This window comes from Corapipo altera, unplaced genomic scaffold (assembly GCF_003945725.1).
Source record: "Corapipo altera isolate COAL_440 unplaced genomic scaffold, ASM394572v1 56, whole genome shotgun sequence".
NCBI lineage: Eukaryota > Metazoa > Chordata > Aves > Passeriformes > Pipridae > Corapipo > Corapipo altera.
The window spans coordinates 1275101-1288760 of NW_020884896.1; positions in this window are offsets into that span (position 1 = coordinate 1275101).

The following is a 13660-nucleotide window of genomic DNA, read 5'->3' on the forward strand; positions in this document are numbered from 1 at the left end:
TCATTTTGGGCATTTTCTTTCTCTTAGATATAAAATGCCAAGTACATCTGCGCTAAGCGGGCACACTTCAAGAATCAAAACTCACACCCTCCACACAAGATCTCATGCTCCAAGAAATTTTGGCTGTACACGCTGCTGGAGTAAAGTTCTCGTAAACCTCTCTGTGTTGGTTTATACACTACAAATCCCATAGAATGTATTAAAAAAGGTAGAGTCCAAGTCTGAGATGTCACAGTGCAAATGAATCTCCAGAGAAATGAATATTTAAGCGCTTTACACAGTCATCCCATGACATTGTGCTGAAAGATGGCAATAGGCAACAGCAGAGAAGGCTGGGTATGCCAGTAAAATCCATTGTAGTGGCTCTGTGTGTGTGCCCCAGGGTCTCGTAAGCAATCCACTGTTTGTCAGGAGTGACTGAGCAGAGGGCAACTTAGCACAGCACAGACTAGGGTAGGGGGATGGGGGATTTCCTTGAGCTGTTCTTAATAAAGTTGCTGTCTGTGGAAGATCAAGCTCCCAGGTCAAATGCCATTTAGCTATGGTAGCATGCAGATACTTGGGTGCCAGATGTGGAAGGGCTTGGCTAATTGGTTCTGTCTGCACCGGTATCCCAGCTTCCAGCCAGAAGACATAACATTATTCAAGAAGGTAAAATAGTAAATGAAGCCTCAAAGGCTTTTTACTCCACTTGGCACTGAACTGGAAGCTCACAAGGTAAAACTTTGCCAAAGCAGGGCAGCAAGTGTGACTTGTACAGCTGTATCTTCTTGCAACTTCATTAATGTCAAAGGAAGAGGGGGAGAACCTCCAGCCCAGCAGTAACTGTGCATATGGCTGGTACCCCCAAAAGCAAGGGAGTGACAGAATACATGTGGGGCAAACCCAGACCTTAAAAGCACTGAGGTCACCAATACTTTGGGGCTTCAGCATTGTCATACGTCACCTAGTCTTCCTGCTTCCTCATCTATACATGTGCCTTTTGAAAGACAGATGGCCAGCCAGATGGCAGCTGCCTCATGCTTCCTGAAAGGTTAAAGGCGCTGCTATCAGGGGACGTCTAGCTCATATTTGCATTGAGAGGAACAGTATGGTTTAAATTCAGCCTAAATATGGCTGCTGGTTAGTCTGGCTCATTTGAGCAAAAAACCTCTGCAATAATTACAGCAAGATGCCCTGGACTGCAGTGGCCAGCTTTAGTTGATGTGAGTTGATTGGTTGATGAGAATAAATATTGGTGTGCTGAGATCTCTGCCTGTCATACTCACAGTTCCTGGGAGTGTCCTGTCTGTGTCTCCCCCCCATCTTTCTATTTACACTGGGATCATCTGTAGTTGTACTGATCTTTCTCAAAGGAATATGGTCTTCTCCAGGCTCCTCAGTACTACATCCCATATCCATTCAGCCCAAACAAAGACATTTGACTGAGATACTGAAATTAGGATCTCTATTGCCTCCATCTCATTTTTCATTCCTGGTGAGAGACAGGCATAAACGAGGTGAGTTAGTTGGCCCGAATGGCACTAGTGTAGCTAAAACCTAGTTAAGTGAAGAGTAATACCTGAAACTATCTGTAGCCAAAATGTTTTGCACTCCAGGATTTCACATCTTAGCCTCCTTCTACCCTGACTCACACTTATCTGTGCATTGCCTAGTGCTCTCCCTGATCCTGCCTCCAGAGTTAGAGACCCAGATGCTGATGAACCAGCAGAGCCCTTCTAGACAAAGCATGGTCGCCAGAGCTCCTAGCAATGGACCTGATTGCAGGAGTTGAGCCCTAGATTCCATGTTGTACATTGCCATAAAATATGCTGTGCACACCTATGGTGCCCTAGAAATAATAAACACTAACCATAAACTAGATAGAAACCACCTTGGATAATGATGTGGTTGTTATAGATACTCTATGGCCCAGGTTAACTTCTAGAGCTAGAGGCACTGTCTACAGAGTGAGTGAAGTTTCCCAGAATGTGTGAAATGCTGACATAAATCCCCAAATGAACTGAACTGAGCCTTCACAGCCTAGCCAAAGCCCTCCAGCCAGATTTCAACAGTATAAACAAGACTGATTCACCTCCTCCCTCACTGAATTAGAGATGGTAATAGTCCTGAAAGCAGCTGATTGCATGCTATCAATCATTCATAATGCTAATTTTTCTGACTTGACACCAGAAAGAAAGAAACCAAGATTGGAAAGGAGTGTAGGTTGCTGTTCTGCCCCTGTCACACTGCTTGTGAACAATTCGGCAACAGCTTTACGCCTCAATCAATGCAGCTGCTAAGCTGAGGAAAAGCAGGACTTTACCGAAAAACAGATGTTTTGCACATGAGCTGACTTTTTCCAGTTGATGACCCAGATAGAAAAGAAAACAAAGTACAATATATGCACACACAACAGGCATCGTCAGTGCTTGAAATAGTATTCAAGAAGTGCAGATATAGATACTGAGATATGTTGAGAGGAAAAGTTATCTTTTTTCACAGTTATTCCATAAACCTCTAAGACTTTTTGTAATGCCAGGATGGCCTCTGGCATATTTTGGCTCTTCCAAGCACCATGTGTGTATATGAACACACACACACTTGCATATATGATGCAGGGTGACAATGAAAGCATTGGGTCTGATTTCCATGAAATAGTATAGAAAGTTCCCAGAGTGATTGAGGCAAGTTCTTGCAAAGTTGTTTTAATCAGTTTGAGACAGTTAACTGAGGGAGGTGATTTCCCAGTATCTGGTTAGGCAATTAACTGAATTAGTATTTAGAAAATGGTTTCCAAAAATAGCAAAAAATTACCATGTTTTTATGCATCAACCTAATTGGGGACTGAGCTTCTAGGACTATAAAGAGTCCATGTGGTGGTGATTTTGAATACCTCAGTGTTTGAGATTCTGAATAGGAAAACCTCAAGGAGGCTGATTTCCAGGGTACTGCTCCTTAGTGCTTTCTGAAAGTTGGTACCTGGGATATGTTTTAAATTTCATGCCTCTTTAAATTCCCAGTCACTGCTAAAAAAAAGTGGCTACAGTGTCTTCTTTGGGATCTTTGGTGACTGCTTTGTCAGAGGTCAAAAATAAGAAACACAAATAAACAAAGAGCTTGCAGCTATTTCCGTTTAATACACCAGAGTCTGCCTTGGTTCTGCACAGAGATACTGAAGAGGTGAGGATTAAAACTACCCATGAAATTTTTTGTTCCTCCTCTCCCCCCGCCCCAGTTGCTTTTTTCACTTTTTCTGGCATAATTTACAATTACGTTATAATTGGTCTCTGTTCAGTAATATCTGACCTCCCCTTTCTAAGGGATTGAGAACAAGGATGAGAACTTCTCAAAGCACAACTGAAGATGAGATCAGTAAATGTGACCAAAAAGTCAGTATTGCTGACTTGAGAAAGCTTTGTGAGATGCACTTTTTTCCGTTTCCAATTTGTTCTTTACTGTTGTGTGCTGGAAATTCTGAAAACAAATCTGAAAAATGAAAGTCATCTGAGCTGCTTAGCAATGTAAATCTATTTTATTGTTAATCTGTTAAACCTTAGCTTTGTCTCAACTTCAGTGAAACTTGATCAAATGTGAGATGCTTCAGATGAAACGTTCAAGGAAGCAGTGTTTACTGATGAAACTTTGTTTAGTCGGAAATTTGCAAACCAGCTTTAGTTATAGTCTTATATCTCTCTCACACAGATTTTTTTCCTTATACACGTATTCATGGAGAGCTTGTGTTAAATAGATGTTATCAAGTATTTACTTAAAAAAAACAATAAGTTTTAAACTGTTTGACCAAAGAACCTTTTCCTCCCATCTGATGCTGCCAAAAGGATTTATATAGGAGCTAAAATGCATGTGGAAAGGGTCATGCCTGGAATTCTGCTGTAATTGTAATTTTTTTCATGCTGAAAAACAGCTGCCCATCAGTTTAAGGGAATCGCTTGAGAGCCACTCCACACTGACCAGTAAAATTATTGAATCACTGAAACAGTAACTCACTGGAAAATTGCTTCTGCATGTAGGTCTTCTGCCTTATCTTTGGCACAACCACCGTGGTGATTAAGAAGTGCAAACTGAGCTCTGAACTTGATGGACTAAGCTAAAGTGGACCAGAAAAACTCTGCCCCCAGCTCTTTCTGGCATTTCTGCTTCAGCTCCTGATGCAAGATCAGAAGTGAACATTAGGACTAAAGAAAAAAATATAGCTATTTTTCCCCATCCTTTCCTGCAAGCTCCGTGTAAGGTCTTGATGAAGCTTCTGGGAATGCTGTGCATATGAAAAAGTCTAATTGCTTCTAATATTTATCATACCGTTTCTGTTACATTTCTAAGTTATTGCTATCAGTTTACCACGTGGAAGTAGCATCTCCATGTGAACCTCTAGGTCAACAGGACCTGAAGCCACTGTTTCACTGATGACCACTGCAGCCATGCCCATAAATAGAACCTTATTGTGCTTCCACTGAGCAAGGGTTGGAGTTCTCAGCTATGTTGACAGGCAGTGAAAGAAAGCACATCTCAGTAGAAAAAAACGAGAACTGCAAGCCCAGAATCTTAATCAGGTGATTAATTAGCAACAGAGTCCTTTTTATTACAGCCTAGAAGAGTACTAAATCTTGGGTGGGTAATGTGAAAGTCTGTAGTATTTTATGTTCCTACTGGTCACTTCTACGTGCTCCTGTGAAAATCCCCAAGTTACCTCGCTGAGAAACCTGAGAGGAAAAACAATCAGGACTTAACTTCCAAGCAAGCTGATGGGCCTCAGGCAGAAAACTACGAGAAGACAAATGATAAATGACCAAGTATTCTGTCTCAACGGCAAGATGAGCCAGGCATTTCTGAGAACAGGTTTTCTGAAGAGCTAAGCCCTGACACAACTGAGTGGTTTAAACTGTAGAGCCAGCCCAGAAAACCAGAGTGGGACAGTTCCCTGCGTGCTGGGTTTCTCAAGGGACTCCTGGTATTTTCTGCAGCAGATGTGTCACCAGGTCAGTTGTGTTGGAGTCCTATTAACTGATCGGACAATTTAACAGTTGATAATATCATGGCAGTTATGTCCCTGAGATAAGTGTAACCAGATACCTGGCTCTGCAGCTTGAACACTTGGGTAGTCTCACTTGAAAGATCGAGTGGTCTTTAGAGGATTACGATACATCACAACTGCTGAATGTTTCCATTTGTGACAGTGCTGCTGATGCCCGTGGGGCTGTGCAGGGCAGCAGGGATGCAGAGCAGCAGATACTCCAGCACTACCTCAATAGTGTCATATCTCTGGGCTCACAGGGAAGCCTGACACGGTGGCTGCCTGCCAGCAGCACAATGCTGGCTCTGGCAGCAGTAGCTCTGGGAGCTCAGAGAGGCTGTGACAGGATTTGCCCCTGCAATTGTGCTATTGTGAGGGGCGTGCCTGTGTGGTACACAGCACATGCAAGCTCCTGAAATGGGGAGGGTGTGGGGGACAGGGCTGGCTTGCATATCGAGAGTGCTTGGACTTGTAAAACTCTAGGTGCCTTGAATTTGCATCAGAGGGTCCTTATTAGCAGGTGGGCCTTCTAGAACAATCCACAAGTGTGTCAGCACTGAGGACCGAAAAGGTAGAGAATAGCCAAAAAGAGCTGATTCTGATATTTTACCTTCTAGCTTTAGAGTTCATCTACCACCAGCCAGCAGTTTGTGATTCAACTAGATTTAATCCTCTCTGTGATTTGGATTCAGTGAGCACATGGGAGAAAAGTCTATTTCTGGATTAACAGAAAGGCCAAGTCCAGCTGTGACTATTCTTGGTCACAGCCTGGTCCTCAAATACCTGTCTATGTTTCTGTGTTCTGTAACACCTCCTGTATGCAGCCAGCAAATCGCTAGCGAACGATGTTCATGCTCCTCTGCACACTGAAAAAAAATTAAATACCAGGCACACTTCAGAAAACACAATTGCCAGAGATGTACTTATGGCCCTAAAGTGCAGCAATCCCCTATATACCCATCATCTCTCCCACAGACACGTCATACTAACTTACAACATCCTCCTCACATACTTCCCTTTACATATTGTTATACAGACTAAATTTGCTTAGCACTACACAACAGCCTCTTGCATGCAAGCCTATGTGTTCTTAGCTCATGAGTTTTACTGTAAGTCCCATGAACATTCTGTGAACTTCCAGCTCCTGGATTCATGGGAACAATAAAAATCTCAACAGGGTTTTTAGGTTTTATGGTTGAAGAAAAAAAATACACATAAATATGATCTAAAAAGCCCCCAAACCAGAAGGCAAATAAAAATAATCCCAGAAACATTACTGTTATGCTGATAAATTCAGTGATTTTTAAGCTGCCTTCTTCAGGGATCTCATGTATGGTTTTGGGAGGGTATGGTTGGCCGCACTTGTGAGAAACACATACTTCTCCACACTCAGGTCTCATAGAACTCTTGCTTTCTAAACCTCACACAGGTGCTTCACAGCACTTGCAGGCACTCACTGCCTCGAGATCTGATGTAGTCTGGGGTGAAAATCAGTCTGTTTAAATTCAGCCTGGCCAAGACTCAGCTCCAGTCCTTACAGATATCAGGGTGAGAAGTGGAGGCACTAGGGAAGATGAGAAATGGAGGCATCAGGGGCTGCTAAGGTTACTTCCAGTTTCTGCTGCTTCCTAGGGTTAATGAGGTGCATGAGATGCCAGAACAGCCTGCTCACCATTTAGCTGCCGAAACAGCTCCTCCTCCTTGGAGGAGCTGCTCACACAAGATGGTTTCCAGAGCTCATGCTTGCTGCATTGCACACTGTCCCATTCCAGTTGGGGCTTTCAGCTCTAAGCTTGAACGCAAAAGTCATACTCAGTGGGGAGATAGATGTGGGAGATCTTCCTTGTGACAGCTCAGAGATGAGCTCTAGTCTGCTGAGAGCAGCCCAAGCCGTGGTGGCTCCACTCTGCCCTCGGCTGTGCAGCCTGTAGTGTGTGCAGGTGCTTAATGTGCCTTCGTGGAATGCACACAGCCCATCCCTGCCTCTGTATCTGGCTGGTTTTGTGCCAAGGGGTGACCTTGGTTTGGAGTTGGGTTTGTTTCCCCTGATGGGCTGATTTCTCTTAGTATGCTTAGGGGCAAGGAGTGGAACCCGGGGATTCTGCATTATAGACACCTTTGGCATCATCTCCCTCCCCACTAGACTGTGATGTCATGGTATTGCCTAAAGCCCTGACTCCCAGACATGCCTAGATGTGGATAAAACAAATGATATTTCTTAAATGAAGTCCCTGCTCTCCTCTTTTGAGTGCTGAGGGAGAAAACATAGCCTATGTTTTGGGTGCTTTATTCTAAATGGCTGCAGCCAGGTCAGTTGAATCCTTGCCTCTGCCAGCTTTGTCTATGAGCAATTTCAAGGGGCAGTAGTCCCCTGAGCAGAGAGGAGTGTGTGAACAGCAGCCTCTACAGGATTTCCTTGCTTTGTATGTCTCTACTGGAAGATGGCTCTCCAGCCTGTTATGGCCAGTGCCTCAAAGTGAGAGGAGAGCAGAGACAGCACTCAACTAACTTGAGAAGTACTTCAAATTTTTGTGGCTGTGTGATCTTGCCTGCTCTCACTCAGGCCTGGGACAGCTGGAGAGGATGGCTGTGGTGGTCTACTACAGCTGGAGAGGCAAGGGTGATGTGAATCCTTCTCTTCTGAAGAAGAATTTCTCTAAATCCAAAAGGGCACTCAGTATTTTTCTAAGGTCATGGATGTTTTGCAAGAGTTATGAGTGATGGCAGAGACATACTTTGCAGTCAAGTCTTCTGGGAGTCAGTTGGGAGTTTTGACTGAGTAAGAATTGGAATTAAAGTTATGAATCTGATCCAGAGAAAGTAATGAGTCTGTGGATGAGGCTGACTCTAACTGAGATCTGCACTTCATGGCTGATCCACGTGGGGTCAAATGTAAAAGAAAAAGGGAATTGCTACCAGGACCTCGTGTGAGCTGGAGCAACAGTACCTTGGGAGATTTCTCATACTGGCTCTAGCAAAAACTTACCGAGGGTGAAGAGAAAATTGAAACAGGCAAGACTGAGGTTCGCAGGAGATGCACTCTGTCTGACACCATCTCCCTTCTTATCTCTCCTTTATCTCTGCTGCATCTACAGTCTTTGCACACTTTTGAATGTCAAAACTCTTCTTTTTTAACATCCTGTGCCACTGGAGAAAAACTAAGAATTACATAGATAGAAGAGCATAGGACTGGCACTAGATCTAGGCTGGAAGTTATTTTCTTAATTTGTGAGGATTTTCAAAGAGCTGGAAAAAATTTTTTTGTTCTGACAGAGGCCAGAAAGTCAAAATCTGAACCATACTGGTGAACTGAAAATCTGGAAAAGAGCAGTGAGGTTAGGGTTCAAGTGCAGCACTTTGTTTAGACAATTTTCAAATGTTTTGTTTTAGTTCTGGATATTTCTAAATTGTTTCTAGCCATACAATTACCTTAAATTTGGAAATTAAAAGCTACTTTGAAAAGTGGAGATTCGAGCAATTTGGAGAAGGAAAAAACTTCAAACTGGAAACTTCACAAGAAAAAACTCTTTCCCAGGGAGAAAAACAGTTATAATGGAATGGCACTGCATTATGAAACCCTGAAAAAAACCCTGATTCTCCCTGCCTAGCAACTGTCTCTGAAAACGGATGGTGCTCAGCCCTATACTTCCAAGAGTTCATCTTGAGGCAATGCAGCTTGTCACAGAGCTCCCTTTTACTGCCCCAATCTGTCCCTAGGACTTTCTTTCCTGCTTGTGGAAGTGTCTATGTTGTCTGATAAACACTGAGCAGAACCATATGTGAGCAAGGTTGCATTATGCAATACGGGAGGATGGGTTACTATCTACACTTCAACTTGTGAAAGTTCTCCTTTTTGACCAGGTCTCAAGGAGGGATATTGAATTACATTGCATTTCATTTCTGATTGATATTGGACGCTTAAAATTTACTGTCAATACAGGCACAGGTTTTTTTCTACTGAAGGAATTCTTATGTTCCCTGAAATTTCTAGATCAACACGAGCCTGCCAATGCCAATTTTTGCTTTACAAGCAACTACTAGATCCTAAGGCTGAATTTACAGTATTATTTCCTTGTAAATGTCAGATGTAATTTTGGAAGAATGTTCAGATATATCCGATACTTATCAACTCACCATTTTCATTAGGATGTAATCAAATCAGATACAGCTGAGATCCTTACCCATACCCTTGAGGAAGCCGATTGACAGGGTATGGAGGCAAGCTTTGGAAATAATAGACATGAAAAAGTATAAATCCTATGTTAAAGTTTTATAAGTTTCATTATATAGTGATATTTCTACTACTCCATGGGAGATTTGGATGAGTTTAAAGGGGAAAAAAAGGCAGATACAGATTGGCAACCTTTTGCTCTGCTTTAGTTCAGGATTTTCCCTTTTGATTAAAAATAGAAAATCCCTTCATCTGAAGGGACAACACTGGACCAATTTGCATTGGAAATTAAAAACTTGAGGCACTTTGCAATGGTACCTGATTCTAGTTAATTCCAGCAAGTTTTGAGGCTCTTTTACCACCCTTCTAGTCACTCCCATGGAACAAAAATTCCCTTGCTACCTAGGAAATTAACTGTAATCTCATGTTACATGTCAAGAAAAGCACATATGAAAATGTGGAAGGACACTTTAGGGTCTGTTGTTCTCTAACCCTCTTTCTGGACTACAGATGTAATCTTAAGTACAACAGAAATGAAGTAAGATGGAACCTCATAAGAAAATGGCACATAGGGTATCACATGCCCTGTGCATTCACTCACAAGAGAGCTTAGTAGATCAATGGAACAGACAGGCAGTACCATTGCCTAAAGCAGCAAGAAGCTGGTTTTCTTTCCCAGCCTTTGGTTCAAAGTACTTGACCTTTATCCTCATATCTTCTGTCTTTTATGAAAGGCCACACTAAATGCTCATTCCTTTCAGTTGTAGGAGTCATACTTACAGCTATTCAATCTCTAATTGTGTGAAGCTGTCCCCAAAAACGCAGCCTAAGAACTGCCTTTTACTGAAGGGAACAATAAGGCTTAATATAGTGCTTGGAGTGATATTATAGAGTTAGAAGCAGATCAGAGATTAGTACATTGTTTTTACTGCAGAGGATTTCTTGCTAGGACATTAATAGAAAAGGCTTTACCTAATCATATTGTTTGCAGGCTTGTTTTGTTCTGGTAAAGTGATATGTAAGTCCCTGACTGTCAAAAGGGAGCAAAGTTCAGCTTCCCATTTTCTACTACTGCTGAAAAATGAGCTTTGCAAAGTCTTGAGCTTGGCTTAAAACAAATTTTATAAGTGGGGACATTTCTGTTTCTTGCAGCTGATTTCTGAGCCTTTAGGTAACCTGCGAGTTACATTTCTAAGCATGGGGGCAAGAAGTCTCCATGAAGCATTGACAGAATGCTGGATGAGGCTCACACATAAATCCTGTGATTTCACAATCTGGACTTTTAAAAAATCACCAGATTTCACAATATCCACAGTGACATTGTGAGGGATGGTGACCCTTCAGATTAAAAAGCATTTTTTCAGGATTGTCTCTGTTGATTCTTAGTTTGGGTAATTTTCTTCCCTTCCACGTGACCCTCTTTTTCAGAGTCATCTATATATTGTATATATTGTATATTGGGAAATGTAGTTTTTCAAGGCACACCACTCTCCCCTGCCCCTTTTTCTGAAGCTCTTACAAGGTGCAGGATAGCTTTCTCTGTAGCCTTTCTTTCCCACCACTTTCCATACTGTTTCAGAGGCCTGTTGAAAGCAGTTCTTTATTCCCCCATCTGCTATCAATTGCCTCTCTCTCATGCTCTCTCATTGCACCTCATGCACCCCCGCTTCAGGGACAATCTTTGAGAAGAACTTGCACTCCACTGAAGGCGCCTATCACCGGCTAAATCCTTCTCAAACATCACCATTCTTACTGCATGCAATTTGCTCTTTCCATGCCAAGGTTTGCTTCAGGAAATCCCCCAGATGAATTAAAAATATTGTTTTGCATTTGTTGGGACCTCTGCCCAGTGCTGTTTGCACTGCACAAGCTGAGTTTGGTGCTAGTTGGGTCAAGATAGCTCAGAAAAATCTCATGGCTGGGTATTGACGCTTCTAAGCCTATTGGCTCACACACATGCTCACATACACACACACACACACAGTCTCTCTCTTCTTTAAACAGGAAACTCAGCTCAGCATGTGGTGAGTAACCAAATATCAGCAAAGACTTTCTTGCATTTTCTTAAATTCTGTTAAAAAGGAAATTTGAGAAGGAGGGAAAAAATCCTGTGTTAAAATAAACTGTTGGGTGTAAATAGGTCAGCACAATCAAGAAACCTAAGTGTTTAATGGAGAGATTCTGACCAGGATTCCTTAGTCACTGATTCAGTTGGAAAAAGAGAAGCTTCATGGTGCCTGAAGGTTTTGAGAAGCTTCATGGTGCCTGAAGTTTTTAAGAAGCTTGCAAAAAGTTCAAAACCCAGTAGATATTGTGTGGACATGGGATGCAGGCCCATGATGTTAGCAGGGACAACTCTTTTCAAATGTATTGGAGCTATGCGAGTAGTTTGGCTTTACCCATGAAATAACACAGGCGTAGATTAAACAAGGCCTGATTCATTGTGTTCAAGGCCATAGGGATTTTTATGGTTGCCTGTGATATCACTCTTTGTCTGTGATTCATCTGTGAGGTCTGCGTTAAGGCAGAGTCAAAGTTCACTTTTTAAAAAAGAGAGATATCATATGTTGATTCGAAGTCTTCAAGAGGCAGAAGACCAAGTCCTTTGGTTGGACTAGCCAAGGGTTAATTACCTCTAGCCGCCTGACTATATATCATTCTACTCTTTGCTCCTTGTGATTGCCCTCTGCCCCCATGGCATGGAACTGGGTTTGGTGTGCCTGTCTCTCCTCAGCCTCACTTGTTGTATAGCCAGCTGTGCTATTGCAAAGTGAATGCTGCTTTTGTATCAGAGGTGATCAAAACAGAATGAAAGCTTTGGACAGCCACAGTGCTTCCTGTTCCCTCAGTGACCAGCCAGAGATGATGGGAAACTGAGCCTGGTACCCCCCACTGAGAAAGGACACAAAACTGGAGCATACTTATGCAGTCTTCTCTCCTGAAATTCCCAGTTTTACACAGGGAACATTTCACATATACAGCTATTTGCATCTCATCCTTCAATTTTGAATGAAAAACTCCTAGAAAGAAGCTTGATATAAAATATGAGTGCTTTATTATGCAACTCGAGAGGGTCTGGTGATTGAATCTTACTTCCTCTTGGCTGAGGCAGATGCTTACCATGGAAGTTCTGCAAAACAAAAGAGAGCTGAATGTTGACATCAAGGTTTGGCCCACTGATCTCACCAAAAAGAAGGTATTTCCTGTGTGGGGAGCAGCAAGAGCCATGTAGTTCATACAAACTCCCATCAAGAATATATGATGCTGTTTGCAGAAAATCATTACCAGATGGCACAGCGATGGTAGGTGTGTGCAAACCCACAGGGTGCAATAGAACGGATGAATAACATCTCTCTGCGGCACATGGAAAAGTCAAGGCGATGGCAAGCAGAGATCTTGCTTCACACTCCGTCGTGCTCCATTCTGCCTTTCTGCTGGACATGGATTCTGTGCAGTGGGGAATGTGTCATGAGAATAGCTATGCCACCCAGGGCTTGAAGCCTCTACCTTGAGCCTAGCAAAGAAGAGTAACAGCAAGGACAATTAAATCTTGGTCGGCCTTCTGCTGCGCTCAGCACAGAGGAGGTTTCTCTGGGTTCGTTATCACAGTTCTGATTCATAACCTTGAGTGGAAGGAGGCCAACAAGCACAGCATGCTATTCCTCTGAGTGAACTATTTCAGCTAAATGGAAGCAAAAATCGCAGCATGGTCTCCCCTGAACTACTCAAGAGGTGCTCTGAAAGATTCATTAAAGTGTTGTTCCATTTTAATGTCTTTTGTGGTAGAGAATGGGTCACTCACATTGCCAGGGAAGTTAGTATATTACTATGGTATTTCACCAAATCCTGGCTTCTGTTGCCTGGGTGGAAAACAAACAGCCTATGTATTCTGCAAAAAGTTTTAGTAAGGTAAAAACCCGAACAGCTTCTGAGGATGGCATGGGACAAAATAAATTCTTTTTCAAATTTGGTTTTCAAGAGAGCCCTAAAGCTGTCCTGTCCTTTCTGGAACAGGGAGCTTGGGGTCATATCCTTTTCCCTGACCTGTTGAACAGCCTCTTAAACTCAAGGTTCCTACCACTCAAGGTGGTAGGAAAATGACAGTGCGTTTCTCAAATACAGGCTCTTTTTCTGGCCACAAATTTTCCAAGATCAAGGCCATCATCTTTGTAGGTTTGTTAATTTCTCATAATGCCTTGACTAACAACTTATACCAATTCATTTGTGCATGAACTACCTCCTGTGTATGTCCATGAAGGAATTTGCACCTTACACCTGGTGTGTTGTGTATGTTACAGACTTTTTTAATGGGGTCATTACATCTACTCTTCTTCAGAAGACAAAAAACACAAGATGACTGTGAGCAGGGCTTCCTATAATGTACTAATGTACAGATGTACAAAACAGACCTATTGGTGAAACTTTACTCATAAAATGAAGGATTCGCAGAAGGTTTTAAAGGATCTTTTACGAATGGG